Here is a 6000-nt window from a genome sequence, read left to right on the forward strand (position 1 = left end):
GAAACAAATTTCTGCTGTTTAAGCCACTCAGTCTCTGGTATTTTGTTATGGTGGCCTGAACAGACAACATAAACATGACAGAAAACTTTGCTGTCATCATTGTTCTGATTTTAGTTCCTGGTTCTAGTTCTAGTAACTTCCTGAGGGCTAGACAATTCCTACCTTGAGGTTCTGAGATAGTGCAATATAATCATCATAAATTTCCTACCATTTGCTTAAGTAGGTTTCTGTAATTGATAACCAAAGAGTCTTGCCAATAAACGATATTGGATGTTAATGTAGACAGAAGTCACTTGTAGCTCATGGCTGGGATGAAAGTTTCATGGAACAAATGGGTTTAAGCTGGAACTTAAAAACGGCTAGACTTTGAAGAGGTGGAGAGAGAGAATGCTGTGATAACTGAGACTATGGCATAAGGTTAGTTGTGTGTGATTGTGTGTCACAACCGTAAATATATCAGGTTCAAGAGTAATAATATATATATGAAACTTGGATTATTCTGTATTAGATTTTCATAGTTACAGAGAACTGTTTGCCAATATATCTTAAACACATTAAAGGTACAAATTTCAAATTTAAATATCTGGATGATTAAATAAGTCTAATGTATTGTTAAAATAGGTAAGGTAAAATTTTTTTTTCTCTTTTTTGTTATGTTCAGTGAGGATCCAAATCCTATGAATTCCCTCAATGTTATCCATAATTATCATTGTTTTGGATCAGTTTTTAAAAGTTTAAATTCTCTCAGATATTACAGCAAATTTGTTGGCTCTTCTAGGTCTTTGTTAGATGATTCTATGCCTTGTACTGATGAAAGCTTCTTCAAACGTAATATTAAAATAGACAGATAATTGCCTATCTGTCCTTTAGCACCACTTCATTTACAATTCTGAGTGAACTGTCCTGTAAAAATCAAAAAGGTATCTAAAGTCTTGCTCCCTCAAGCAAACTCTTATTTATAGGGGATCTTAAGGGTGAATTTCATCATACCTCCTTTTAAAACTTTAATCAACCCATTCTAAAACAAAATTATTAGGTATATTTCTCCAAATAGCTCATAAAACTAAAGACCCAAGAAAGACATTGCCTGAAAACTATTATTTAAATGTTGCCATTTAAATTAAATGCACCAAGACATATTTTGATTCCAAATAAGTGTTAATCGAGACAGCATGTGCCAATAATGTATTTTTCAGTGTCACTTAACACAACCAAGAGGAGACATGCCTTTTGACTTGAGCAGGCTACTGGAAGGAAGGGAACTCATTTTCTTTTCTATGGCTTTTAAGAAAGTCATGACCTCTCAATATCCATTCTTCTTTCTAAAAAATTGGCCCACTGTTCAGGTGTCATCTCTTTTAGGGAAGCATTCATGAATTCCCTGGCTGGTTAAGAAAAGTACTCATTCATTCAGTCATTCGTTCATTCCTAAAACATTTATTGATTATTTTGTATGTGTCAGGCAAACAGTCTAAGCAAATAATCACATAGAGCTAATACAGGTTAAGGAAAAATGTGTCACTGAGACATTTACTGTAGATCTCCCAGTAGCCTATGTCAGCCTTCTAATACCCTCTGGTCAAGGTATTCTCACATGCAACAAATTAGTTTTTCATTATGTGCTTGTTTACTTGTTTTCACCTAAATTCATTCCCTTGTATACTGTCTGCAGTTAATAATATTCTCATGAAGCTTAATATTTAAGAGTATAATAATAGTCAACTCATCTTATCAGTCCTTACTTCTCTAAGACAGTCCTTGTGTCTTCTATTTTCTCCTCGTAAAAAAACCAATATTCTAAATCTTTACTTGCTTTTCTTATTCCTAAGGCATGATTCAGTTTCTGCACATAGGTTTTTAAAGGAGCGTAGTCTTTACTTTTTTTTACTGGGTTCTTTCTTTCCTAAACCAGAATAATGATGTATAAAAAGAACATAATTTGAAGTCAGGTAGAACTAAGGTTCATATCCTATTCTAGCAGGTACTAGCTATGTGTTTCTGGACAAGTTACATAACCTCTCTGAAGCTCAGTTTCCATACTTGAGAATAGGGATAATATATTCATCCAAAAGGATGGCTGTGAGGATTAAGTAAGGAATGTATAGTTTAGCATCAGGAATATACAGTCTTTATGGTTTTGTCCCTGGCCCATGACCAGTTTGTTTTTTTTTTTAAGGTCCGAACTAACATGTTTAAGAATGGTCTCGCTGTTCTGTGGAGCCTGGCTTCTTCATCTTTGTTTATTGTTCTCATTTACATTTTGGGTGTTGTTGCACCGTAATCATATGGCCTTGGAAGGGAATGCCATCTTTTCCTGGACCTTGACTCCATCACATTAGGTCCCCTTCCTGCCCAGAAGCAAGCCTTTTTTTTTTTTTTTTAAAGATTTATTTATTTATTTTAGAGGGTCGGAGGGGAGAGAGAGAAAGATATTGTGAGGCATGGCAGAGGGAGAAATTTCAAGCAGACTCCCAACTGATGCACTGCTCAATCTCATGATCCCTGAGATCATGACCTGAGCCAAAATCAAGAGTCAGATGCTTAACTGACTGAGCCACCCAGGTGCCCCAGAAGCAAGCTTTATGTCTTCCTATTACCAGCTCTCCCCACTTGTCTTGGTGTTCCTAATGACTCATTACTTATATGGTCCTTCCACCCCCTCTATCTCTGGGAAAGATCCTATAGAATCACATTGTCACCACCAAAACACTTTTAACCTAAAGTAAAAACAATGGCCACCATTTCTAGCAAGAAAGACTGTTTAGTTTTATTCACTGGGCAGATAGTGCACACATGGTCTTAGATAATTTCCAAATGCTTTGGAAGGCAGTAAAGACATCCTATATATGAGAAATATGCCATAGCAATATAAATGGTAGGGAGAACTGACTCTCTGAGAGTTACATTAGTGATTCTTTTGGCTATCTCTTTGCTGTGGTAATTTCAGACATTTTATTCTTTCATCAGGAATAAATTTTAGAATCCATTAGTTTTTAATCCAGTTCCAAGGAGCCAATACAACATGGAAACACCATCTTTTCTGGACATAGTTCTATTCTGTTAACAGGAAAGTTTTCCATTTTTAAATGTGAACTTATCATTCTCCGCAGACTAACAGCCTTTTCTCTTTCATTATCTATTCTCATTTTTGAACTGCCATACACTTTCAGAAATTTTGAGTTTGATGACATCCCACTCTCATAAGTGCACAGTATGATCATACCTCATATTTACAACTAGTATATTTCCCATATAATATATACAAGAAAAAAATCCTCTGAATTATCTGTGAGGAATAAAATTACCAAGAGTGTGAAGGAAATGAAAGCGATGCTATTTTTTGGCTAAGTTAAAATGACTATCATTTGGCTAAATTCTTATCCTGAAATTCTCCAAGGAACCTTGTCTACATCATAGACTAATAGACTGCAAAAGTTTTCTGGGAAATAAAAATGGTGGTTTAAAAATTAATGAAGAAGGGGCACCTGGGTGGCTCAGTGGGTTAAAGACCTCTGCCTTTGGTCAGGTCGTGATCCCAGGGTCCTGGAATTGAGCCCCATGTAGGGCTCTATGGTCAGTGGGGAGCCTGCTTCTTCCTCTCTGCCTGCTTCTCTGCCTACCTGTGATCTCCGTCTGTCAAATAAATAAATAAAATAAATAAATAAAAATAAATAAATAAATAAATAAAATAAATTAGAGAACTCATTGCTTTATTTATTTACTTTATCACTATAGAATTGTTTTCTAATATAAATTATACATAATGTATAAATTATTTTATAATAGCCAATGGACCTCTAATATTTGGGGGGGGGTAGGGAATAGTGAGGTTAGAAAAGAAAGGATGAAGGAAGTACACCTTCTTTCCCCACAGTCCTGGTAAAAGGGCTTCAGGGCTTCCATGGCAAATTTGAGCCAGAAACAAGTACAATGAGTTTTGTATTAAAAGAAGAAAACCAATGATAGATATAAAAGAAAAATTCATGAGTGAACTTCCAAAATTTATTAGAGACATCCACCCTGGTGAGGGAAAAGAAAACTGTATCTGAAAGAAGTATATTCTATTCTTAGCCTTGATTTCTTTTTAGTTATTTTCCACTACCAACAAGTTTTCAAAGAATTTATTAGTAACTGAATGTTTTTTGTTAAAATAGTAACTTTTAAATTCAAATTAATTAAAATACTAATTAATCTGTTTCCTTTATTTTAGTAATAAATATTTAGGTTTAAGTTCTGTGTATAGTGGTTTAGCTAACACTCTCATTTACTCAAGGAATTTACCTGTCTACTTTGAAATATCTACAAAAAAATATCTTTATGGTACATTCTTTTTTTTAGTTAAAAAAAAAAGATTAATTCATTACTTTGAGAAAGGAGGGGTGGGGCAGAGGGAGAGAGTCTTAAACTGACTCAGCCCATCTCAGGGCTTGGTCTCATGATCCTGAAATCCTGAGCTGACAACCAAGAGTCTGTGCTTAATTGACTGGCCCACCCTGGCACCCCTACGGTACATTCTTTCTTAAGGTATACTGGCTCCATGACACTCTGGCAGTCAACATTTTCTTTGATTTTCTCTCTTGAGACTACTTGCCCAACATAGAGAATCCTAAGGAATAACTCTAAAATGATAAAGTTAATAGAGACAGGCATTAAAGTTGGGCAAAATTTAACAACAACAACAACAACAACAAAATCCCAAATGCCATTACTAGCCCTTGAGACGTTAGGTTTATTAAAGAAGACAGGTTAGTGAAAGCAGAAAGGAAAACAAGTATAGTTTGCTTCCTCAAGTCACCTGTACTATGCAAAAATTATCAGTTTATTCTCAAATAAACTGGTGATTTGGGTTGCATCACAAACTAGGTGGACAAAGAACCACAGATCAGATATCCTTCTGTTAACATGAAGATTACCAGGTACTTTGATAATGTAATGAGTTTTCCAGGCAAGCATCAAGAACTGAATCCAGTCCAGATGGGATGATAGCACGTTAATAAGCTAATTCCTTTAGCTACCTCTTCATTTTCTGGGGATCATTCACAGAATGGCAATGCCATTAACTCTGGATGAGGCACTTTGCCCAATAAATACCTCTTGATTAAATTCGCTGATTGGGCCTTCTCTGCTCACTTCACTTTCTGTCCCTCTGGGAAATAAACTCTCATGTGGTGTACCTCACAGGACGCAGAGGAGGCACCATAAAGAATAGGAGCATATACTGACTGAGTGAACAATTGACTGAATAAAAGTTCGTAAGACATCAGGAGTTAAACCAGCATTGCTAGGTTAGTGGTTACTAGCTAGAGTAAGAGAACGATAAAGTTAAAAGACACCTAAAAAATTAGTCTATCTACTACATTACTCTTTTTATTTCATTTAGAAACCTTTGAGTGAAAAATACAATTTTAATTTAAAATTTAATTTAACTGTCATTGCATTAAAATATTTGGGAGGTGGGTGGTGAGATGTATAATTATTTGAAAAAGCTTTCATCATTCATCGTCATTTTCTACAAGGAAAGCTAACAAAGGCTGTGGGTTGGTTTCTCTTCTGAAGGTCATCTATGAGTACTGTGGCTTTGCCATTTAGGGGCAAATGCTAAAAAGATTCTAACCAAGACAAACTATCTGGCACCGCAGGCACATTTCCTGCAAGGAAAGAAATTTCACAGAAGCAACAGGTGCCTTATTTTTTTTTTTTTTCCATAGTAGTATCCATCAAAAATAAGACAATGGAAAAAAATAGTTAAAATGTGGCATAGACAATAAGAATGGAGTCTGCAATCCCAACTCTTTACACAACAAATACAGTACAGGATGTTCACTTAATAGCCACGGTGCTGGAATTTGGCTGAAGTGTTACAATCCAGCAAACAGGGTTCATTAAAACAATCTTTTTTATGAGTCAAGAGATGATATATTAGGGAAATAATGTGCATAAAAAACCTAGTTTTTGACAATTGGCACCATAAAGCAGTTATTATCTCTGATTAGTAAAACA

The sequence above is a fragment of the Meles meles genome, chromosome 6 (assembly GCF_922984935.1).
Source record: "Meles meles chromosome 6, mMelMel3.1 paternal haplotype, whole genome shotgun sequence".
Taxonomy (NCBI): Eukaryota; Metazoa; Chordata; class Mammalia; order Carnivora; family Mustelidae; genus Meles; species Meles meles.